This window comes from Nesoenas mayeri (genome assembly GCF_963082525.1).
Source record: "Nesoenas mayeri genome assembly, chromosome: 4".
In the NCBI taxonomy this organism is placed as follows: Eukaryota; Metazoa; Chordata; class Aves; order Columbiformes; family Columbidae; genus Nesoenas; species Nesoenas mayeri.
In genome coordinates this window covers 41,069,767-41,096,981 of record NC_137540.1, presented here as the reverse complement: position 1 = coordinate 41,096,981, position 27,215 = coordinate 41,069,767, and positions in this window count along the sequence as shown.

Below are 27,215 nucleotides of genomic sequence, written 5' to 3'. Positions count from 1 at the left end.
GACATCTTAGTGTCTGAGGGCACAGTGCAGTTTACTGTAATGCTAAAGTAGAAGTGAAAGAGGAAAAAGCATCATTTTGTCACCAGATGGAAAGATGAGTAGAATGAGGTTTGACGGGATGCTTAGTATGTGTGTTAGAGAGCACTGTTCAAATGGCAGATCTGTTCCTTAATGTAATGATTTTCCTGTAGGTATCCTCTACTTTTCAAAGGCAGACCTCAGGCCAGATTCCACCATCTTTTCTGAAAAACTGAGTAGTAGCCAACTTTGAAACTCAGCCTACCACATTTGTGGTATGAGAAAGTAAATAGAATCCTTAATTAATTTGTTATCAGAGTGATAAAAACCAAAGTCGTAAAGTTCTTAATGGGTCGGGTGCCACTACAGCAAGGATGACACCATGTGGACCTGATTCTTTCTTTTTTTTTTTTTTTTCTTTTTTACCCCTTATTCATTTTCAGTCTTCATTTTCTGAGCTCGTTATCTAGTCTCTGTATTTTCTATGTAACAGGGAAGAAGGTGAAGGTTCAACCCAATTTCTTGATGATTATTATTTTCTGATAAAAGGTATTCTTTGGTACATAATAGAATAACTCAGACAGAGCCAATTATCTGTCTCACATTGAATAAGAAAATCTACCATTTTGGTCAAGTTTTGCACATTGAGTTTAATCATACTACTTTTTGAAAATCTAGTTAAAGTTCCTCCTTTTTTTGTACAATTGATTCACCAGCCCTCCTTTTCATTTGCTTTCTAATCTTGGCATGGCAGAAATCACATGTATTTAGAAATTAAATAATTACCAGATAGAGTTTCTGAAGAACAGCAGAGGCACAAGTATCAATTCAGCACCTAACCTACTTTACTTTCGTTGAAAGTTAAGTATTTGCTAACATTGCAAACACGGAAGTTTCTCTTTGGATGCCACAGTGGTGGTACTGTACCTTGCTAAACAGAGTGCAGTAAAAGTCAAAAACCTGGGGCTAGAACTGAACCTTTCTTAAGTCAAAATAAAGCCCACATGAGATGAAAATACATTCATACTCATAAATATTTTCTACAATGATATTTGGAATATTGTGAAGTCAGACTACATTAAAAGTGTGCCTAGCCCCTTGGATGGTATAGCTACAAGGAAATGCATGTTTTCATTTAAGATGCTGAACTATATTTACATATTTCAGAGCTTTCAACTGCAGATATTAAAAAAAAAAGGAAACAAAGCCTTGCAAGTCCACTTTATTATCTAAATAAATGGCACATGATATTATTATTACATTGCAACCAAAACTAACAAAATATACTGGAAATATTTGATCACTCTCGCTGTCTATAGATGAGAAAGTCAATGTATATCTACCAGGGATTAATTTTTCATGTGTTCTATTATTCAGACAAGGAGAAGATAATTTTGATCTGTTATTCTGCTTAATGGGGAAAATTAAAGTAATGATAACACAGAGTTTCAAAAGCATTAAGGCATCTGTGTGTCACCGAAATCAAAGACAGTTAAGCACTTGTTCTTTTTCTGAAGACTTGCCTTTACATTCATTTTGACATATTACCATAGAGATATTTACACTATGATGCAATTCTTTGTAGAAGCTGCCATTTCAGTTTTGTTTACAGTCCTAAAGTTGTTGCATTTACAGAAGAAAAATGTGCAGCTATAATCAACTGAAATGTAGAAAGTACAACAATGTAATTAGTGTACTCATCTGGGAAAGAAACTGATTTTAAGAGTCATTAAGACACATAAGGCTTCTCCACAGAAATAAGTCATCTGAGCTGCAAGTTCCACAAAAAATTAAAGACTCACAAGAGAGTGTAGCCATTCAGAGACAGGATTGCTCCAGATTTTTTTAGCAGAACAGAAAAAAATGAGGCCATGGACTGATAACTCTGGAAAGTAAAATGAAGAGGTCTTTCACAAAACTGAACTATTCCAATGCTAACATTCCTTGGAGGAAAAAAGAAAAAGCATAAAACCAGTTAAATTAAAGATTTGCTCATAGCTGGCATTTTCACAGCCACCTGAAGCCCAACAAGAGGAGGCCTCTCCATTTGCGCAGTAACATAAGTAACAGGTAACAACTTAGTTGTTGTATAGACATGTACAGCTATTTCTGCAGTAATGTTCCTATTCAGGGTAAACTCATAGGAAGCAGCAAATAGAACAGAGAATCTATGCAGCCACATATCAGCCAGCAACATTAGTTTATTATACCTGTGGAAAAATGTCACGTCCTTTAAAAAGCTGTAGCAAATTATTTCCAGAATAACCAGGGAACTCTAGGAAGTATTCTGAGAATACACCATGACTTGTTAGAAGAGATAAAGCCCAAAAGGCACTATTTAGTCAAAGATATTAACTATGAAACATAATTTAAGAATTCATAGAGGCATCCAACAACATATACATGGGTCTGGAATCTAAGGAAATGAGAGTAGCAAAGAGAAAGTAAAAATATTGAACTTGTCCTAACAGATGCTGTATTATGAGCTACATGACACAATTTCACTGACTCCTTCAGGAAAGAAAACCAGTTAAAAATCTGGTATTTTTACATGCAGGAACTATTATATTCTGTAAATAGGTTTAAAATGTCCTAATATTTCTGAGCCCTTCTTATCTCTTGCTCGTTTACCTCACTTTAGATTGCTTTCACACTTTGCCCTCTTTCCACTAAATTATTTAAGAACTATTGTTTATAAAGGTCCCAGTAATAATAACCAGGGAATGGGAGAGCTGGCATGTGATTGCTGGGACGAATGAGGCAGCACACAAAGTAGATTGTGAAGGACTTGTAAAACATAAATCCAGAAGGAACCATTAGATCATCTAATCTGATCTCTAGTATATGATAAGTCATTATATCTCACTTATGTAGCCCAGTAATGAGCTCAGAGTCAGACAGTAAGAATGTTTCAACTTCTGCTAAAAATGGAAATGTTACCTCTTTGACAACTAACTGCAGGCAGGGCTCCGATGGCCAAAGTAATTGCTAGTAGCTTCCATTAAGGTGATCCTATACTTCGTGAAATTATTATTATGTCTTATGAAATAAGATGCAGCGATACCTACTATTTAGGGCAATGAGAAGACAGCAGTCTTTCCTTCAGCTTCTTCCTCATTGTGGCAGAAATGCAGTCTGGCCCCAGCTTTGCCTTGGGGATCAGCCACCGACAGAGGCTTTGACATGGAAAAACAACTGAAAAAATCCTCATGACCTGAATTGTGTGATTTGTTGTCTACAGATCCAAGCTGAGTTAAGCTAATGAAGCTGCTGCCTAATTAAACTACATTTTTTTTTTTTTTTCTTGCCTTTTGCCTGTCAGGGACAACAGTTGTGTTTGGCCAGTACTTACCCTGGTTTGTCGTTGCTTTCATTGGTAGTTTTGTTCCAATGGTTAATCATTTGCATTGCTGAAAATAAAATATTGTTAAAGGTGTCTGACTTCTTGTTTGAATTTATCTTGCTTCAGTTTCCTGCCACTGGCTCTTCTTATGACTTATTCCACTAGTGAAAACAAGCCAATTAATATCCTAACATACTTTATTTAGGTCACCTTCCAATCTTACTTCTGACAGTCTAAGTAGATGCTGCTTCAGAAGTCTTGCATAACAAGTAATTTTTCTGCAGTACTTAGACAATGTATGTGGCTCTGCTTTTTACCTTCTTTAGTTTCACAAATGAACAGTGGATATGTATGGAGCAACACAGCACTGATTTCACCAGCACTGAGCACTCAGGCGAACTCCCTGCTATCCCAACTTACCTGCATCTACATGCTCTGGATCACACAAAACTTTTGGCTAAACTTGGCTTGGTTTGGTTTGGTCACACTTTCAGTAGCAACATGTATGGCCCATACAATTGTTATTTCCCATTCTATAGATCTACTTTTTTTTTTTTTTTTTTTTCCCTATATGCAAAACTCTGGCTTTACTATTTTAATTGTCTGTTTAAGTTCTACCGATTCTATTTAGCTATCAATATAAAATTTACCAAGAAGCAATTGAGAAAGTTATTGAGTAACTTTGGATTCAATACAAAAAACTAGTAGAAACTCCCTAAGTAAAACCCCTTTCACAGAATCACAGAATCACAGAATGCTAGGTATTGGAAGGGACCTCAAAGGGACCTCATCTAGTCCAATCCCCCTGCTGGAGCAGGAACACTTAGATGAGGCTACACAGGAATATATCCAGGTGGGCTTTGAATGTCTCCAGAGTAGGAGGCTCCACAACTCCCCTGGGCAGCCAGTTGCAGTGTGCTGTGTGTTCCTCACTGTGGAGAAGTTCCCTCTCATACTTAAGTGGAACCTCCTGTGTTCCAGTTTGTACCCATTACCCCCTGTCCTATCATTGGTTGTCACTGAGAAGAGCCTGGCTCCATCCTCGTGACACTCACCCTTTATATATTTGTAAACACTAATAAGGTCACCCCTCAGTCTCCTCCAAACTAAAGAGACCCAGCTCCTTCAGCCTTTCCTCATAAGGGAGATGTTCCACTCCCTTCATCATCTTTGTTGCCCTGCGCAGGACTCTTTCAAGCAGTTCCCTGTCCTTCTTGAACTGAGGGGCCCAGAAGTGGACACAATATTCCAGATGCAGTCTCATCAGGGCAGAGTAGAGGGGGAGGAGAACCTCTCTTGACCTACTAACCACCCCCCTTCTAATACATCCCAGGATGCCATTGGCCTTCTTGGCCACAAGGGCACAGTGGCCAAGTGGATGACTCATGGTCATCCAGCTGTGACCAGGATACCCAGGTCCCTTGCCCCTACACTGCTCTCTAGTAGGTCATTTCCCAACTTATACTGGAACCTGGGACTGTTCCTGCCCAGATGCAAGACTCTACACTTTCCCGTGTTATATTTCATTAAATTTTTCCTTGCCCAACTCTCCAGCCTGTCCAGGTCCCGCTGGATGGCAGCACAGCCTTCTGGCGTGTCAGCCACTCCTCCCAGCTTGGTGTCATCAGCAAACTTGCTGATAGTACACTCAATTCCCTCATCCAAATAGCAGTTTCTCATTTATGAGTTATGTTTTTATTACCATGTTAATAAATTTTTTATTTAGCTACATGTTCCTCTCTGATATCTCACAGCATTAATGTTTTTGTCAGTGTTAGTTATTAAATAGATTAAAATTATAAATTCATACATTAATACCTCATTCATACATCCTAAATGCCTCAGTAATAATTCAGCTATTTAGTTACCTTTTTGAGGGAAATTTGTAAAAGGTTTGTTTGACAAGACTTATTTGCTATAAAACCACATTGAATGGCATTAATTATATTCCTAAACAAAATTTGCAGTAAACAGCTAGTGAACAATCCATCAAATAAAATATATTTGCACAATGTATTTGGCCTCTGTCAAGAGAAGTCTGTAGGAGTGTTTCCATCGATTCTGTGGACTTTGGATAAGGCCTTTATCAAACACTTTAAAATAATGTGCACATTAATTTCAAAAGGCAGTCTGTTCACTGACACTCGATGAACATGGAGAGGACTAGATTTAGTGAGAACGCTTACTCGCTACAAATGATTCATCCAGCATTAGAGAAGATATATCTATAAAGAGTACTGAAATACTGAAGTTAACACTATTTCAAGGTCTTTCCTTTGCACTTCAAGTTTATAATTACTGTTCATATTTTGTTGGCTTTTCACAGACAGCACTGTTAAAAAGAAGTGGAATGCTTCAATAGCTAGTAAGCAGATAAATAGCACAAGACTCATGGGTTATCCTCAGTAGGAATTCTTTAGAAAATGCTAGATGAGAAAATGAATACCCTGTTGCTAGGTTACCTTTGTTTCATTTAGTGCCATAATTATTTGTTGCTTAAAGAAAAGCATTGACATTTCCCTCTTAGTCTCTGCCATATGGAAGAGAGGCTTTTAAGATTCTCTTATGAGAGGCACACATTTATAATATATACCTTTATGTTCTCCACTTGCAAGAATCAACATGCTGGGGGATAATCAAGACATTTCAGGCTTCAAAAACTTCTACTGTGCCATTCCAAAATAATTCTAATATTCCTGACAGTTTATTTTTAGAAACAAATACAATTCTTTACTACTTCATGATATGTTTCTGTACTTTTTAATCAGTCAGGAAATGTGCAGGATAAAATTATCTGTCACACACTTTAATCACTATGTAGAACTGTTGTTGCCTTCTGGAGGGTTAACAAAACAGATGGCATGAGTGCACGGGCTCATATTTCAATTTTTAAGCACATTAAGCACTAGAAGTCTTATTTGGGTCCAAATGATTTTTGATATATTTACCTTAAAAACCAATAAGGAAATAGTGTAAATTATAACTGAGGATAAAAGCTAATGTCATATTAAATATGTGCAGTTGCAGATATGTGGAAATGTTTTCCTGAATTTTGTGGCAAGCCATTTCCACCTGAAGACCTCAAAGTATATCTGCAAACTTCGAGCATCATTTGAACAACATTTTATTCCTGAAATAAAGAGGTTAAATGGCACTTGAAACAAGTACAGAGAGTTTAAATGACTCAACCAACATCACAAACTGAGTCAGTAGCAGAGCTAGGGACAGTACTTGGATCCAGTATTGGATCCTGATTCTTAATAATGTATCTTAGACAAAATCTGAAGACATGATATGAAACCTTTAACATTCTCTCTTCTTCCAGTGTCAGTCACAGCCTGTCGTCACAAGCATGTGGGTACACAAGTAACCGGGAGAGCAGTTTGCACACAGCAACAGTGCTGTGGCAGCCAGACTGTGTGAGCACTGGCATGAAGTGTCCTGTGGCTGTCAGCATAAAGTGGTGATGTCCCTCTTCAGTGTTTGTGCATGGTAATAATGGAAGCCACAGAAGGGTGTCAAAGAGGGCATTTCAGCCTTTCCTATCTGTATTACCTTTTGACTGACATCCAGAAAAACTTGCAAGAATAAGGTTTGTGGTTTTGTTTGTTTGTTTTCTATAAAGATTCACACAACCTATGCTTGGAGATAGACACGTTGAGTCTGTAGTACTAATACAGTATGAACTTTCCATGACTCCTCCAGCAATGCATGTTTTGTAACACAGAAAGAGTTGTCCTGTAATTTTTTAAAAATTTAGAGGGGGAAGCAGGGGGCAGGGAGCAGGAGGAAGTAGGAAAAGATCCACAACAACTCTGAAGTTTCTTCTCTAGAGTCAAAGGGACAATAGTTCTTCCTCCATTCAAATTCTTGACTGCACAGTTCAAATGTTAACTACCTGAGCAATGAACAAACAAGATGCTGGCATAAACACAAGAAAGGTAACCTATTCATAAATACAGTCACAAAGATGATTAAGGGAGTAGAATGTCTCACTTATGAGGAAAGGCTGAGGGAGCTGAGTCTCTCTAGCTTGGAGGAGACTGAGGGGTGACCTCATTCATGTTTATAAATATGTAAAAGGTGAGTGTCACGAGGATGGGGCCAGGCTCTTCTCGGTGACAATCAATGATAAGACAAGTGGCAACAGGTACAAACTGGAACACAAAAGGTTCCACTTAAATTTGAGAAGAAACTTCTTCACAGTGAGGGTGACAGAACACTGGAACAGGCTGCCCAGGGGGGTTGTGGAGTCTCCTTCTCTGGAGACATTCAAAACCTGCCTGGACACCTTCTTGTGTACCCTGATCTAGGTGTTCCTGCTCCGGCAGGGGGATTGGACTAGATGATGTTTCGAGGTCCCTTCCAATCCCAAACATACTGTGATTCTGTGATTCTGCAGGATGTCCTTTCTGTTACAGCTCTCCCTCACTCAGCAAAGCAGTTACCTTATTTCTTGCTTATGTCTCTCTTTAAACAGCAACCGTTTCACTGTCATTTGACAATAGACATAGGTTCAGTGTTTGACAAGCAGTCAGAAATAAGGAGATATACCCTTGAAAAATAAACAGTGTTCTGGTACATAAAACACTACCAAGAGATAGAAACAAACTAAAAATATCACATTTCTTTAATAATTTCCCTTACAAGGTTACTGAATCAAAGAGAAAGTCCTGGTTTTATTTCAGTATCATTTCACCTTGCCTTCATCAACTCCCATGCTGCATTTTCACATTTTCTATCTATTTAAGGACCCACTAAGGAACTTGTTCATACATTCTTACTCATTTATCTTTGTCACTTGTAATTACCACAGCGGCCATTTTCTTCCTTGTGCATATTCCCGCTCTGCTCCTCTTTCTTTCTTTCCTCCTAGGAGTGTGGCACTCTTTATTCCAGGCACCCTTGGTTGTACCATCTGCAGGAAGATCAAAGATAGGGTCATATCCATCTAATAACAAGAGAGGAAACAATACTGTAGGTGAACACTCTATTAGCCTCCTTCTTCATTTTATTCAGGTCAGTGCTCAGGGACTTTCAGATGTCTTTGAACAAATGGATGTGAAAATGAAAGACAAGTTACAAAGAAATAAGTTTCTTTTCTTACGCAAGTTAGGCTGATAGGTTGAGCCACGCTAGTGTTATAATATTCTTTTCCCTGGGCAGCTCAGGAAGTATCTTTTCCGAACAATCCTCACCCTTCAAAATAAAGCATAAAAATCTGCTTCCATCTTGAGACTTGCAGCTATTAAAAAATGTCCAGAGGCAATAAACTGAAGACTTGTGTAGGATACTGAGGGCATTTATTATTGACAGGAAATCAGTCTTCCATGATAGCTGAACTACAAGATCTCTATAGAGAGAGGACTAATTTCTCCACTGGTGTAAATAGGCAGAGCTTTACTGTCTCTGGTGGTGCTGCATTAGTTTATCCCAGCAGAGAATTTGAGTTAAATCTCTTATTACTTTGGATGCCTGGAACTGAAAGGTTGGGTCACTGCACTGCAAAAGCACCCTGAGAATAGGGTGTCAGTGAAGGGGGATGTCTGGCTCCATCTTGGAGCCTGTCTTCTGCACCCCAACTCCACAGCATGACAAAGCAGGAAAAACAGGGAAAGCAGTGGTCATTTAGTTTTCGCTTAGGAGACTTTTTTGTTTCTGTCCAATCTGCTTCCATGACTTTTTGGTTCAGCTGACCACTCTAAAGACTAAAGTAACTGTTGTGGTCCTCTTAGTACATCTGAGTTGAGCTGGTATCTAGCTGAGGCAGCCTGTGTGTGTCTTGTTGAAAAATTGTTACATTGCATTGCTTGCTGCTATTAAACTGAGGAACATGACAATATTCTGGGAAAAAGTTCCAAATGCTTTTCTGGGTTTTTTTTGGTTTTGTTTTTATTTGTGTATGGTTTGGATTTTTTGTTTGGTTGGTTGTTTCTCAAACGTATCATTCCTTACACATATTTCAGATAAAGTCAGTGAAAGCACGGAGAAATATTTTCAAAACAGAAGACTGAAAAAACCCACAAAGATGCAGTTATGTCAATATATGTGCATAGGAGACATTTTCTAGTGCTGATAACACTGTCTTAGACACTTTGTCTAATGCTGAGTGTTGTATTAAAATCCCATAAAGAAGTATGTCTTCAGTATGTGTAAAGTTACATAAAATGTCATTGCTATTGACTTTTGCATCCCCTAGCTGAGGGCTTTCTCCTTTATTGAATTATTTTTTTCCCAGATGGGATTATATGAACTCAACTCTTCATTTGTGGAAAAGTCCCAAGCAATTTAAAATAAAATGTCTTCCTACTGCAGTATTCTAGAGGATGTTTCAATGTCCTTTTTGTAGCAGCTTATTCTTCACTAAACTCAGGAAGTTCTTAAGTGTGGTCTCAAAAACCACAAATTATTAATTTCTCAGTTCAGTAGGCCATCTAAATAAATGCTTAACTTCATGAATATGGGTAGTTTATTTGAAGTTACTGAGAGTACTTTGCCACATGGCTAACTCTAAATTAATGGTAAGAGCTTTGCTAAATTAGGATCATTATACATATACAATCCATATGATTTTTCCTAAATGTATTCCCTTAATATAGTAAAGCATACTATTCTGTTGCTACATTAACGATATTTAAGGAAATTAGTTGATGCATTCAATGATTTTGTGTTGGAAAATAATAATAATTCCCATCTTTCAGAGTTTCTTTAGGTAGTTATTGTGATTCATTATATGTTTTTAAAAATAATTGAGCGAGTCAGTAGTGCTGTCAGATGCATTGTACTAGGCCTGTCTGCCTGAGTAGAACTTGGGTAAGAAAAATAAAAACATCACAAAACTTATTTTTTAATGCCTATCAAACTATAATATTTAATGCTACTAGTTACATGCTATACTTTTCAAAAGAGAAAATAAAAGACAGCATTCAACAAGGCGTTGTTGTAATCAAGCACTATTATACAGCTCCTTGCCACTGTTTAGAGTACCAGATGTCTCATTTTCATACATACAAATGTTGAGGTAGCAATAATTGCATAGGAATAGCTGTTGGGGCCAAGGTTTTTGTTGTTGTTGTAGGTTTTTTTAGAGCTTGTATTCTTTGAAATAACCCACTGACATCTGGAAAACTATTGCTAAGCAAGTGCCAGCACTTCATCAGACTATCATGCGGTTACATTGGCTGAACAGACTTAATTGGAACAAAGCCAGGCATAGTAATTTAAGCTATAGCTGCAGCACAAAATAAATAACTAAAAATAGAATGAGTTAGTTTAATATACAAATAAATTACAAGTTGGGGATAAACAGACCAACAACAAAACAGTATCTCTTGCCACATTCAAATGAGAACAAGCTGTCTTTTTCCTCCAGGATGTAAAGGAAGAGAGGTTGAGAATATGAGCCTATGAATTGATGCTGATGCAAAATATTCCTTTCGGAGCTGAGATATTTTGAACCAGATGACAAAAGTCTATTATTTTCAGGGCAGCTCATTAAAATGTATGAAGGTGTTGCCAGTATTAGAAAGATACCACTTGCAATAAAGTCAGTAAACTTCAGAGAAGGTCATACCAGAGATCCTACATCAGGTGAAAAATACCTATGTGGTGTTATAATGGGACTCAAGAATGTGCTGGCAGAAATTCAGATTTCGTAGGTCACCTGTCATCATGACAGTGACTGCTAGTTGTAAGAGAAAGATGAACGTATTTTAAGAGAGCCCTCTGTGGATTCAGCAATTGTCTTCAGCTGCACCGTGTCAGAGCCCTTGTCTTTTCCAAAATAAGTTTGGAACAGCAGCACAGGGATGCTTTGCCAAGTGCTCTGGACCATGCAATTCAGTGGACAGTGAAATAACGTGGTCAGAGACTAACATTTTGTAGACATGCATGTTCGAACAATTTGAAGCTCAAAAATCTGTATTTATGGTCAAAGTTGTCGAAGGATTTTGTTGAATTGCTTTTGCATTCTGCTGGAAAAGTGCTGTCATTATTAATTGGTCCTTCATTTTGCTGTTTTACAGGCCGTTCTCTAAATTGTCACAAATCACAGGCAAATTTTAAATTATTTGGGACAGGAGCTGTCATTGGATTCCTACTTGTAAAGTGCCTAACACAGTAGTTTGCCTCTTGGTCTGCCTAGAATATCAATTTTAAATAAAATAACCATCACCTATCTCAAATAACCTTTACCTGAGATAAACATAAACAATACAACATACACAGGCTTGCAGTAATAAGGTAAAAATCAGTATACATTCTCCATATGAACCGTCCTTATGCAGATTAATGACTAGGAGGGATGCTGATGAAGTTAAGTCTTTGTGTGGGATGGACAAGCACTTAAGGTCTTGAATGAAATGTTTTCTTAGGCCTGAATAAACTATTTTCTTAATAGTTGAAAAGAGGACTGTATGACCAGATTTTCCATTCATTTTTTTTGCAAAATGAGCCAGAAGTATGTTTAATTGTTCATCTTTGATAGCATATCCTTTTCTAGAAGAACAATAAAAACAACATCAACCACAACAGTAATAATACAGCACATATAAGCAATTCCAAGTGCCTTAACAAGCACATTCACCATTCAATTCATGTTGATATATGAACTACAGTTTCCATTTGAACTACTGCAGTCTGTAGTTACAAGCAAAGACAGGTCTTCCAACCTTTGCTTAAAAATATCGGGACAAAAGCAAATGAGTAAACTGTCTAAGACCTTGTTAAAATTTCTTAATTGTTGTAGTTTTAATCAGTTGAGTCTTTCCATGCAAGCTAAAATATAGCAAGCCTCAAGTCAGATTATAAAAGCCAAGTCTAATTTTCAGGTGATATTCAATCCTCTGACCACATATGGGTTTCCAGCAACCTGTGAAGCAACATAATCCTGTAAATCACAATGCAGGACTCGGAAATATGAGTTCCCAGGAAGTTGTTAGTTTCAATGTTTGGTTTAATTTAAAGAAAACCAACAGCTCCTGGTCATGCTCTAACTTGAATTGAAACCTTTAAAACAGTCTACTTTCAAAAGCAGCTGGAAAACAGTGCTCCTGGTTATGTATATTAACAGGATGGGTACTACTTAAAGTATTTTTCATTGCAATTTTTTTCTTAGAAAATAATCTTTATTAACAAAACACAAGGAAAAAAATAATATAAGAATGACCAATACTGAACTTTGGCTGAAATAAAGGCAGCAGTTTCACAGATGTTTTTCTTTAATTTCTGAAATAAAGCATTCTTATTTTACTGTACTTTTATTTTTCATCATACTGTACTTGAGCAAACAGCTGATTAAAACAAATGGTTGGATCATTTGTGTGGCTGATCATAATAGAATCCTGAAAAGTGAATTTCAGGTATTGAAAACTGGACTATCATTAACTAATATTTGTAAAAAATACTGTAAAATTGTGTTGCGGATTAAGGCAAGGTGGCAATGAACTGTGGCAGATGCTCCCTGTTATCCCTTCATTTCCCGCGACCCCTTCCTTTAGATTGGAAAGATGATTGGAAAGATAAGGAGCAAGGAAGAGAGACTTGGACTTCAAGCTGGAGAGTTTTAAAGGGTTTTACTAATGCTACTAATAAATAGAGAATATACACAAAATATACAAAACCAATCTCAACTGCTCCATGTGGAGTTGGCGTCACTCCAGCAGCAGAGCTGGGTGTGTGGAGCTGGTGGCTCCAGCAGCTGCAGCTCAGGCCTCCAGAAGTCATGGGCGGAACTTCACAGCAAACTGGAACCTGGTTGCAGGGATGCAGGGCCCAAGTCCTGTAGGTCACAGGCAGACAGACAGGGTTCTCTCTAGATGCCGGCCATGGTCGAAGAGAGCTTGACCCTTGTGATCACCCTCTTATATAGGGGGTGTGAGAATTATGGGATGGAATACTTCCGTTGGTCAGTTCTAGTCACCTGTTCCATCCATCCCTCCTCAAACACGCCCTTCTCACAATGAAATGTGGGAAAACTTATCAGTCTTTCTTAGCTACCATAGTAATAAATCTAAGCATGAGCTTCTTCAGCATTCTCTTGTTCTCTTATCAGCACCGAGTACAGCATCCTAGGAAAAAATATGCAGGCTAGAACTCAGAAAAGTACAGCCACCTAGAAGAACTTAGTTGAAAGAAAAGTCACTGAAAGAGAACTGGTCTTGTTTTTAACAAACCAGGACAAATTGACGCTGATGATTCATAGTATTGTAGAGGTCAAGCAGTCCAGTGCTCAGCCCCTGAAACAAGCTGATCAAATCCAGCCACAACAATTTCAGTCATTTTGGTAAAAGCTCTCTTAATTCTGTTGTTGTCCTTGTGATCTTAGCAAATCTGTACACCTGCATTGTTTCCACTGTATCATCTTCACCATCACAAAATAATCGCTTTATGATTCTCCATGAAGCTTTACCCTTTCTCACAACAGAATCTGGCAGATAAAATTTTGAGCAGGCAGCTTGCCACCAGAAATGCTGACTCTCCAGTAAGAAAATATCTTCTAATTTGCTGTACAAATCACATATCCTGGAGCTTCTTCTGACTTCCTGATATCTCATTTGGAGGATCTTACAGCAAATAAATAAAAGCCAAAATTCATATATAAGCAATTGCCCATTAGACTAGAAAAAAAAAAAAATCTCTTACATGGATATTCATCAAGGATCATTAGAAAATAAATTTGAATTTTCTTTCTTCGTACTTGTGGTTTTGCTCCCAAAATAGCTAAACTTTGGGGTTGAGTTGTGTTCTGTCAGAATCAACTGGTGCATGTTGGACTCCAAATGCCCAGGAAACAGTTTTCCTATTCCCCTCCTTGTAGGCAAGTAGCTAAAGCATCTCTTCCGATCTCCATTCATGTGATGACTTAAGGAAAGACACAATGTCCTGTTACTAAGAATAATAAATTGCAGTGATCAGTCCCACCCTTATTAAAGTTAATATGTAGCTAGGCAATTGAGACAACAGAGCCCTGGACAGCAAATTAACTTCGGTAACATCAGGTTCCAGGGTTTTTTCTGTGATTTGGGATAGGAAAAGGAAACAAATGCACCACTTTTAAAGAAAATAAAGATGATCCAAATTTTGTGCTGGTCATTTTGACAGAAAAATTAATACTTTGGTACTGATGCAGACATCATGTCTTTTAACTGATTCTTCATGAAAAAAACAGTGTTTCACTTGAAAAATTCACTACTTCAGTCAATCAACATCATCAGGAGGTAATCAAATTCCATCAGCACAACAATATTTTAAAGTTAATTTTTGCAAATCTCTAGTGTTACCCAGGCTTTCAATAACATCAAATGACAGAAGAACCGAAGAATCTTTGCCTTCATTTTGTGGATTATTTGCATTCAATACCTAAAAAGATCACAGTTTTGTTTTGTTTTGTTTTGTTTTGTTTTGTTTTGTTTAAAAAACAAACAAACAAAAAAAAAAACAACACACACACAAAAAAAAAAAAACCAACCAACCAACCAAACAAAAAAGAAAGTATGAAGTGTTTCTAACTCCGAGAAATCTCATATAATTAGGCCTCCAGTTGCATACATTTTTAATATCATAGTCAACATGGTAATTGACATACATGATTCTGGATCACACTTCAGATTTTAAATTATTTCACTCGACTGAAATGTGTTTAAGTGCACTGTCCAGACACTTTAAGTAATTCAGCTTTTAATGACTATCCATCTCTCCAGTGTCAACTTTGAAGTTAAAATAGTCCTAGAAATAATGTAATTTTCCCACATTCTCATTGGGTTATATTCAGAAGTTTCTTAAATATTTTACTAAAGAACTCTCCCTGACCCCAACCACAGCAAAAATGTGAAAAGATTTTACTTACAATAATTTTATGTCTTGTAGTTTGCTAAATTCATTTAGATGATCAGGACCTCAAAATCACCATAGATTACTGAATCTGAAATACTATCAAAGTAATAAATGAGGAGGTTGAAACAGACATAAAAATACAAGATGTAGCAATGAGTTCCTAATAATTAATGTTTCCAAGATTGCAATGTCTAAGATCTTAAAGGTATAATAATGTTCTTATGAATCAAAATTAGTAGCTTGGGAAGTTTTGTTACCCAGTGTGCCCACAGTTCACTAGGCCAAAAAGGAGCATGTGCCAGATATCCAGTGCCAGATATCATTTAATTCACTAGCAGTTAGCAGATACATAATTGAATACTTCAGATTAATCATACTTTGCCATAGAAATCTCTGAACTCTGAATGCAAATAAAGAACTAAAAGACTATATAATCAACTCAGTTAAAATAAGCAAATCCATGTTTTCAGTTATTATTATACATTATGTCCAGTTGCAGACAGAAACTGCGAGGTTTTCACAATTTTAAAAGCGCAAACAGAAAAGCGCAGGATGTAACCTGGAGTAATGGTCTAAAACACTTCAGTATAAATCTGCTACTAATAGAAAATTATTGAACCATTGCTGTAATACACCTTATTTCTTCATTAAGAAGGACAAGACAAGTTTGTCACAACCTTATGTAACAACAACAGTTTCAATTTTTCTTTCAATTCTCTATGTTCAACTCACCTTGCAGCCAAAAATTTTGCGGAAATAGTTTTCATCAAGATTTTGACTGCTTTTGTTAATGATTTTAGACAATGCAGACACTAGTAATAGGGCTTCACTGAAAAATGCAGAGTTGTGATGATTTTAAAGGGATTGCTTCGACACAAGAAACAGGTTGTACAGCTCTGGACAGTTATTGCACAGGAAAAATCAGCGTAGCTCCCTTACCTCTTTCCTTTAACTATTAACTTTCTGTTTCAGATCCCCTCTTCTCTTCAGAACCACTAAAGGCCAAGTTACCCAGAAAGTTATGTTTTATCACCAGCTTGTCTATTTTTTTTTTTTTAAAAGTATGTACTAGGTTTAGTTTAAATAATCTTCTTTTTCTTTATATGATATTTTTGATAGAATCAGCCAGGAATCATTTTATTGATTCTCCCCTAAAGATTTTGTTTGGTTGTGGACCAAGATGCATGACCTTCTTCTGCTTCAAGGTACATTTTAATTAATCACTATGCGTAGAAATGATCAAGACAACACAGACTTTGTTTGACAAGTGCGGTTTTAATTGCATTTTTATTTGTTGTTTTGTTGTTTTGTTTGTTTGTTTGTTTTTTCCTTCAGAACTTTATTTAACTGTATTTAAGTGTGCAAGCTGCGCTAACCCCCACGTCATTCCTGCTATGGACAAAGAAGCCCCATAAACCTTGCCCTCAGGCAGAAAGATAATATTTTTTAAAAAAATACAGGCTTTGCAATATGCCCTGCAGGTCAACTAAGCACTTCACAGGCTGAACCTAAAGTTGCCAAAGTACAATGGCAGTGTCATTCAGCAAACTGACAGAAATTCAGGGTGAAAAGATGTCACATTTCCACTCCTCAGAATGGAAATCCTACGATAGAAATAATCATTCCAGTTCTTCTCTAGAAAGTTTAATTGTAAAAATATGAAACTTGTACAAAAAATATCAGCCCTCCAAATTATAGCACTGGTAGTCGAGTATTCCCTTTATTACTGGTATCATCTTCATTCTCACAGCCACGATTCTCTGTTGCAGGCAATGACTGCAGAAACACTATGATACCATCATGATCACATAGTCCTTTTCCTAATACTTGTAGAAAATGAGAGATGACAATTTTTGCAGAAATAATCAGAAGAAAGAATGGAGGGCAAATCCAAGAAACACCATTAAAGTTTGAAGGGTAGGACCCCTTTCCTGGAGGCAGGATAGTTCAGTAGCACTTTTTCTTCCCTAGGATCTGTGATTACTTGGCTGCTGGTTCCTGCCACTATGATAAGTGGAGGAATCGCTCATCAGTTCCAGACCAGTATGTGTTCCCAGGGTGCAGAACAGATACTGGATGCCTGTGACTTCAGGTTGCATTTTTCATGGGTGGAGACGGCAAGAACAAACTGATATCAAAGGTACTGAAAACAGTTTCAGAGAGACAGAGAATTCAGCAGAACTTGATCCATGACATTTACTTGGCTTTATCTCACCAAAGTAATGTGCACTACTGATTTTCAAAGCACTGATATGAGAAGATGAGTTTTAAAAACCTAGAGGGTAAGTAGGACACACACCACCTTGTACATGCTGAATTTGTATAACTTCTCTAGGCAGCGGGCAGGCTATTATAACTTTATTGTTTCAGGATATAAGCCTATTATACTCCGCAAATGAATACAGTGACATTTTGCTGTATCGGTTGAAAAGATTAACAGTTCACAAAGCAAACTGCCGAGTGCGGCAAATTAAATACATTAAAATGTGCAAGCTTAAAATTCTATACTCCCTGTGCTATAAACTTACATACAATACAGTTTAAAGGGTCTCAGTGGCTCAGTTAATAATGCACTGGCCTGTCAGCTTCCTGGATGCAATTTAAGTCTGTTAGGTTGCAGTAAGCCATGACAGGGTGTGTTTTTCTCAGCTATTAATGAATGCAGTAGGTAAATTGTGCAGTAAGAAGGTGGCCCTGAGGTATATTAGTGTCACAGTAAATGTGCTAGGATTATTTTAGATGTTATTATCAAAGAGACAAAAAAAAAAAAAAATATTTTGGATGAATCTCAAACAGCTCACAAGTTCATTGTGGAAAAGGACTGGAATAAGTTGGGGAACAACCTGTTAGAGAGCAGAGTAGGTAAAAGGGACCTAGGGGTCCTGGTGGACAACAGGATGACCATGAGCCAGCACTGTGCCCTTGTGGCCAGGAAGGCCAATGGCATCCTGGGGTGCATTAGAAGGGGGGTGGTTAGTAGATCGAGAGAGGTTCTCCTTCCCCTCTACTCTGCCCTGGTGAAACCACATCTGGAATATTGTGTCCACTTCTGGGCCCCTCAGTTCAAGAAGGACAGGGAACTGCTGGAGAGAGTCCAGCGCAGAGCCACAAAGATGATGGAGTGGAGCATCTCCCTTATGAGGAAAGGCTGAAGGAGCTGAGTCTCTCTAGCTTGGAGGAGACTGAGGGGTGACCTCATTCATGTTTATAAATATGTAAAAGGTGAGTGTCATGAGGATGGAGCCAGGCTCTTCTCGGTGACAACCAATGATAAGACAAGTGGCAACAGGTACAAACTGGAACACAAAAGGTTCCACTTAAATTTGAGAAGGAATTTCTTCTCAGTGAGGGTGACAGAACACTGGAACAGGCTGCCCAGGGAGGTTTTGGAGTCTCCTACTCTGGAGGCATTCAAGACCTGCCTGGACTCCTTCCTGTGTAACCTCATCTCCATCAGCAGAGCCTCTTCTCATGTGACTTGTCATTTTTAAATGTTTTCTGTAATGATGCTTACCTGACAGAAGAAGTAGGCCTAAGCACCATCTGAAAATTGCAAGAAAATAAGCATTAAAAAGACCACAAATCCTTGCAAGTCCCAAGGATTTAATGTGGGAATACTCCAGTAGCTAGAAGAAACAGTCCCCAACACAGGAAACACAAATATTTCAAACCAAATGGCTCAATCTCAGCTAATATTAATTAGCATTAGTATGGATAGAATTGCCCTACTTCCTGGGACAACAGCTGTCTGACCTCCTAAACATCCACACAAAAGTGATGGGCCTTTTGACTGAAATTCATTAGCAAAACAACATGGTATTGAAAGGTCTGATTAAAAACCTAACAAAACAAATCCAAGGGTGCATACATAAAAATAGTCAAGTCTTCCTCTTGAAAAGAGACTCAGGATTTTCTTTCACTTAGTCCTTTTATACCAACCTGTTCATTTTACAGGTTCTAAAAAGTATTAATATTGACATGCAGACAGGTGGGCACATTCTATCAAACCGGTATAAAAGAATCGGTGCTAGAAAATTATGCACACAGATGTTTGCATTCATCAGTTCCTGTCTACAAGTTCTCATTCCAACTGCAGGTCTAAACCACAGCTGAAAAACACAGCTGTTAGGCAGAGCAAGAATACAAACCATGAGAAGTACATTTACAGAGCTAGCTTCACATCCTCATGGAAGTTCAGGTTTGTTTTGATGTCAGAACCAGCTAAAGGATTTGGCTACAATGTTTTTAGCCATGCCTAATGTTTACATATTCCCCTAAATATTGTTTCATATCTCTTTGAGTATGTGGACAGACCATTTTCCCCATTCCCACTTTCTTTGCTCTGCTTCAGAAGACTCTTAACTGGTGGCAACACAGTAATCATCTTGCCAGCACAAGCAGAGCTTAGCAAATCCTCAGCTACTTTCATAAATTCTTCATTGCTCCTGATGTTAGTGCAAAAAAAAAAAATTGTTTCAGATTAAGAGTTCATTGAGTCCACTTTAAAATGTGACAAATTCTAAATCAGTGTAAGTCTTGTTTTCCAAATGGTGTAAAAAATGATGCTCCTACAGCATTCCTGAGTCCAGGTATCCCAGCTGCCTTGATGGTAGGTCTGGCCCAAGCTTTTTAATTTCCTCTGTACAGAAATCAGGACAGTTGTCACAGGATCTGTGTCCAAATTCAGGAACATGGCCGGATTTCACACTTTCATTTTTGATTTTAAAAGATAATGGCATTATTTGTTCAGTACTCACTACAAAATTTTACAGTCAAACATTTCTACAGAAAGGCTGTAATTCCTTACTATGTTTTTATATGTTTTTGAAAAGAGAGGGCTTAGCATTTGACTAGTTGTGGCTTTTTCTACCAGTCAGCTTTATTACCGTTATACTTCAGCATAAGAGATATGCAGGGTTTTTTTTAAATTAAATGTTTTTGGGGGAATGGTGATCGTTATACTGATTATCATTACTCTTTTTTTTTTTTTTTTTTTAAAAAAAAAAAAAAAAAAGGACAAAAACCCACAAACTTATTAATATTATTAGAAACCTGTGAAGCAGTAACCTGTGTATCAAGACTCTTAAGTACACAAACACTTTCAAAGGACAGTAAAGGTTAAGATCTTATTCAAAGATAATTCTAATTTTACTCTGACAGTATAAGGAAAGCAGCATCTCTTCTGGAACAACCCCAGCCACATTGATTTCTGAGGATCTGACCCAGCACTCAGAAGCAAAATCAGTATAAGGCAGAAAGGAGGAAACCAGAATGAGGGAGCTGCAATAGAAAAAGGAGGTTAGATAGCAAAAGAAATAACTGGAAATCAAAATTACAAAGTATCTGCCTGTGTCAAATTATAAAACCTACCCTGCTCCTAAGCTGCCAATTGTAAATCTCCCTTTGTCTTCAGGCTACTGATTTAGGAGTGAAATCCCAAATAGTTGTAGGGATTTAAAATTAACTTATATGGATTTTTCCACCTATAAATGAAAATGGAAACACCAGTTCTTACTTTTACATGGTAGCAAGGATCTTGGATGTTCTCCAGACATTGTCCAAATTGCTATAGTCTCCCATCTTGCCTTTACAATGCCTCTGGCTTGATCAGGAAATAAAACAACTGATTCTTGCCAGCAGTTGACATAGCTTATATTTTTTAACCCTTTTTTTACCCTAGCATGGTTTCTGTTTGGGCTGCAACTGGACAGAATTTACTCAAGAACCGAAGTCTTAATGCAAAATCCTGGTTTGTTTTGATTTATATATCACTCAGAGGCTTTCTGCTGTGAAAATGGAGCCTGACAGCACTGAAAGTCCTGGCTCATGCCAGAAATCTCTAGATAGCTCCTTTGCCAGGAATCTGATATCCTGAAATTCCTGACACTAGGTGTAAGCCCATTTTCTTAGGCTCACAGGCTTTCAGGAAGGCAAAGCACTTCAGCTATATTTAGATGATATTTTCCAGCTTTTCCTATGGGAAATTTTGAATTTTTTTTTTTATTTTGACAATTTTCTCTTCCAGAATTTCAACAAAAGTATACTTCTGTTTCCAAGTACGTTCACCATTTTTTTTCTTGTTTCAGTGAAAATACAAGCAATACTCAAATCAGTAAGACAGTCAAGAGCTCTGAATTTGAATTCTCCTGAATGTGAAGATGTGGAGGTCACCTTTTGTGTGTGCCAGGGAAGAGGAAGCTGCTTCTGCTTAGTCAAGAAAAAAAATAATCATACAAATAAGAAGAAAATAATGAAGAGAGAATAAAAATGATAGATCATTAATTCTAATGCAACTTTCAAGCCAAAGTCAATGTTTTCATAAGCTGCATCGTAAGACTTTACATAAGAGTTTGTGCTATTTAAAATTTACAGCCATAGACTTGCATACCTTGTTCTTGAAAATCACTGTATGGCAAAAAAAATGCACACTTTCTAGATCAAATAGAGGATTGATAAAAGCTGGCATTTTCTGTCAGCTTTAGAAGATACCTTCAAAAGTCAAGGATATAATCTTTTACCGGTCCCTCTTCCTGAAGAATGTTTCAAATCTAAATTGTGTAAGCCTTTTAACTGTACTTGTAGCTCTAATGGAAATGGAAATCGGTAGTTTTATTAGCTTGAGTTTAAAAACAACCTAAATTCAAGAAAAAGGCTATTTATTCATCCACATGACACAGAAAATGCTTTGGGTTAAAGTACTTTCATTACAAAAGTGGTGAGAAGGTAAAATACAATTAGGCTCAGCTAGATCATTTTAATGTTTGATTATAACCAACTGAGCTGGGACAAACTATCGTGCTAGCACTAAGATCCTGGTGATAAGAAAGTTACATATCCTCTGCAGAATAAAATGTGAAATTTACATGCAAAGTGGTATGTTCTCTTGTTGCACACATATAACTCCCATTAGCATTAATGGGAAATATATGTGCGTATCAAGAAGAAAATATACCCCATTAAATTCCCAAACATCATGTCATTTTCTGACATCTTCTATTATGATCTATGCTCATACAGCAAAAATTGTAATAACTCAGCTCACATATACTGGTTTTCATATGTAGGTCTCAAAGGATTTTATGAAGAATACATCCATGCAACTCAGACACCTGTGAGGAAACTGGAACTTAAGTTATGCCTATGGCAAGGCCTTGCAGGCATACCCCCCAAAACCCTGCAACAGATACCAGAAGCAATATTTGTATAGGAGCACAGAACTCAGCACAGGTGACTATATCATAATTCAACCCAGATAAAGTATTGTATACACACAATTAGTTTGTTTCTAAGAACATGTGTTGACTTCGCTTTGGCTAAGAGCCAAATGTCCATCCAGCTGTTCACTCACTCCCCCTCCTTGGTAGGATAGAGGGTAAAAATAGGATGAGAAAACTCATCAGCTGAGATAAAGACAGGGAGTTTGCTTATAAACTACTGTCACAGGCAGAACAGACTAATTTTGGGGAAAATTGGTTTTATTTATTGCCAGTTAAAATAGATTTAGGCAGTGAAAATCACAGACACACATTAAAACACCACCTTCCCTCTCCACTTCCTCATCCCCAACTCCACACCCTTATTCATGACTCCTCTACCCCTTGCCCCAGGTGGCAGGCTGAATGGGGTTATGGTTTGTCTCTGCAGACTCTTCCTCCACACACTTTTCTCCTGCTCCAGTGTGGGCTCTCCATGGGCTGCAGTTCATTTAAGGAAATATACATCTGTTCCAGCATGGGGTCCTCCAGAGGCTGCAACACAGATATCTGCTCCAGTGCCTAGAGTGCCACATTATTTTCTCCTCCTCTTCCTTTTCATCCTTCTCTGACCCTCATTGTTCTCTCTGCTGTTTCCAATTATTATTTTCCTCCCCATACATCTGGCATTTTCTGATCGTTCTTAAATACGTTTTCACAAAGGTGCTACCAGCTTGGTTGATGGTCTCAGCTGTGTCCTGCAGTGCATCTGTTGGAGCTGCTTGGAACCAGCTGTGTCTGTCACAGAGCAGCCACTGGTATCTTATCAGAGAGGCCATTCCTGCAAGCTTCCACACTGCCAGCATCCCATAAAGAAGCAAACCACCTTACCCTGCCTAGGCCAGGATTTCTGCATCGTGCCAGGTAATCATACTCTTTAAAGCAGCTGGACCTGCTTCAGATTTATGGCTAAGTCTGCAGTTATTGACTGCCTCACAAAGTGTGTAAGAATATGGGCAAATACACACTCTGTGAAGCTGCAAATCTCATGCATAAGTTATGTAATTTCAAGTAGTCATGTATTATGTCATATTATGTCATATTTTAATATTTTTTTAAAGTCTAAATTTTTCACATTATAAAGATTTATTACATTTTACCACTTACAATAGAGTAAAACCTAAATGTCTTAGGTTGGACAAGAGCCTATGTGGTAGCAAGTATCCCAATAGTAGAGAGGTATTTCCTTTCTTCACCTCCTTAGCCTTCAAGGAACTGGACATGACAAAAATAGCTCAGGAAATAGGCCCAGATTCTAAAACTAATGCAGCACAGCAGTTCTGTGATTTCAGTAGAGATATGCCAATTCACACCTGCCAGGAAATCTGGCCTTCGCCCTTAAAGTGGTAATTGTAAGATGTATATCACTTCATGATAAGATTTATATTATCGAGCACATTCTGTGGAGTTTTCTTTCCTAGCTTCAGGGGAACAGATATTTACAGATGAGTCATTGACATGTCTTGAGCTATCACAGAATCTCCAGACAATCATCAACCTTTTCTTCCACAGCAGTAAAGGTAAAAGGAGCAGCATTTTCAGCTCTAAAATGTTGTTAGTTTATTGGAGATCATGTCCTCTACAGCTCTTCAGCCTGCGATTAATATATTTGGATAATACTTAACTTTATATATATATATATATAACTTCCATTTAGAGTGTTTAGGTGACCATGTTAGGAGTCATAATTGATTTTCTTAGGGAAAAAAAAAAATGGGGGATATAAAACTCAGCAAAACACCATGAAGACAAGTTGAGAGGATAATGTGAAGTCAGAGAAGGCAGAAGTGAAAGGTTGCTAGAAATACTGAAAGTCCTCAGTTAAATGCCTCCCAGTATTGAAATAATGGTCTTTTCTTATATTTATATCTCTTTTCTTTGTAAATATGTTCATAACCTTTTTTCTTTTGGTAGTTCAACATGATTTCCCTACTGAAATGAAAACCGTCAAAAGTGTCAATGGAAATATGTGTGCTTTGACAACTTCTAAAGTTTATCTGAACTATGTCCTTCAGTTTTCCAAGTCTGTAATAGCAGATTTGACTATAAAAGGTGATGTTCTCAAATGCAGTTATTGTTCAAGTAGCATATGTGCCAGAAAAAACTATCTGCCCTCTACAACAGGTTGAAGTACATGCTCTTCTTTCCTTCTCAATGCATAACTTTAAACATAAATTAAACAATGTGTTCCCAAATTTTAGTCCAATAAAGTAATCTGAAATAAACAACAATTGCATATTATTTTACACAAACATACTCACTTTCCCAAATGACTGACAAAAGAGAACTGTTGAAATGGGTGAAAAGCTGTTAAAAGCCCCAAAGTGATTGCTGTTTCATATAAAATGGAATTTTAGAGAGACAAATGGGTCACTTCAACAATTCTATTCTACTGGTGACAGTGAGCACTGAATGTAAAACAAGCCCTTGGTTTGTTAAAAGCAGCTTGATTCACAATTCAGTTATTGTGAGCACAGGTCAGATGCAGACTGGGGCCTGACCCAACCTGTCATTTGGCTTTCAACTTCTTGCTTTTTATTGGCTACTAGGCTCTAATTTTCATTGATTAAGCCTAAATTGATTCTCCAGAATACTGAAGAAAATGATAACAAAATTGAAAACTTTGCAATTTGTCATATTAATGAATATACTGTAACTAATGACAAAGAAGAACTGAAAGAGACACTGTCCAATAACTCAATTCATCACAATATTAGTAACTCTGTTTAGCAAAGAACAGAAGTGAAACTACAGGCTTCAGAAATATGCAAATTCATATGACCATGATAAGAGAATACATATTTGTATGAATAAAAATAATAACATGTCTTGATACCGGGAGGAATAAGTAGGTAGACATGCAGGATTAATTTAAAGAACAAAATCACAGAAAAAATACCAACAAGAAGTTCCACACCAAGAGGTAACTTTAAAGGTATACCAAGCAATATTAAAGATAAAGTTAGGGAGTCACAAAATGTCTCACATGCTTTGCAATTACAAGCGAAATACAGGTAACTTATGCTATCCATTAGTAAACATGTTTTAAACTCCACGTCTCCTCTGGATTGACATTCTTGCCTTCACTGACATGAAGACTTTTGAATTACATACCCAAGCATTTTCTGACACAAAGAAACTACCCAGGAAAGGGAGAATCAGAACTAAAATTAGATAACACTGTTTCATTCTAAGTCTAGCCCTTCCTTTTATTTTTACCTGAAACTGTAGTGGTTAAAATAGTCATTGTTGAGAGGTAAGAGATGGAATTATTTATCCTCTGCACCAAAACCTGTATCTAGCACCTCCAGTAAGTACCCCAACAATCACAGCATGGTTGAGATAGGAGGAAAGGTATTTCTAAAATTCTCTTATTCAAGGCTTTTCCATTTCGCACAACATAAAGTAAAAGGTTAATCAAACAAAACCAGAGAAAATGACCATAATTCCCCCATCCTGTGACTGCCATCTATGAGACCAGAGATGGGATTTGAGTTTCTGCTCCAGGATGAGAGTTTCAGTTTTAAAGCCATTTTTATAGTGAAAATTTACTTAGTTGCTGGACAAGGACTGTCATCTTGATCTTGACTATCATGGGTGATTTTAGAAACTGTGAGGCTACAGAATTCTGGCTGTATTCTTTATCTCTGTCTTTTCTTGATCAAAGACTTTGCTGTTTGGGATTTCGCATGTTTCTAGGATTAGAAGAAACTAAGAAGGATTTTAGTTTGCACTGAGTTACTTCTCAGGGAGAGAGGTTAGGCAGCACTTTGCCACCTGTGTTTTCCTGTAGATTTAAAATATATTTGGTATCCTGTGGCAAATTATATCTATAAAATTATGATTTCATGTGGTACAAGATTAAATCCTTACTCTTACTCTAGTAATTGCTAAAAGAAAGGATTCCATTCGTGCCATTTAGCATTTTAATTGTAGACTTTGTTCTTAGTGTGGATTAATTTTATGCCATATTATGTTCTTGTAATAATTTTGTTATGAAATGAAGTATCAGGGAATGGAAAATATATCATCTTATGTACAATATTTTATGAATTAGAATAATGTACTATAGTACCTTGACCTTTTCTATATTCCGTAATTTGACTGAATGGTCATTGCACTTTTCCCTCATTAACAAACTGAATAACCAATAGCTGAATTGATGACATGGGCATGAAGTCACGAAATAGAATAATGAAATAGTCACAGCAGCATAGTATAGTAGATGACTATGTCTAAGAGAACACATGAACCATTAAATCTCAGAACCAGTGAGAGGGACTGGAAAGAGAGCAGTAAGTGCACAGGAACAAAACATTTTCATGACAATAGAGCATGGTTAGCTTATTCTTACTAAGCCCTTGTTGAATTCTATTGCCATATAGAACTTTAGAGCAAGTGAAATATTAAGGCTTAATTTAAACAATAAATACATCATTAGAATAGACGAGGCTTAAAGTTTCTTTAACAAAGAATTTAATATCAAATATTCATGAGCAGATTTAAATTCAAATGAACTGACAGTCATCATATACACACAATAGTACAAAGACAGAAGTCTTACAAATTAGCCATATGAGACCATTGTCTAGGTCTTCCTTTTCAAGCTGACTATATCCACAATGACAGCATTTCCACAATACTGTGTTACTGGTAGCATGAAAGAATAATGCATGTAATAGAATGGAGGAAATTAAGCTGCATCTTTTAAGAAGAAAATATTCCTGATTACTTTATAGTATGTTTAGCGATACATCTGCAAGATGTAT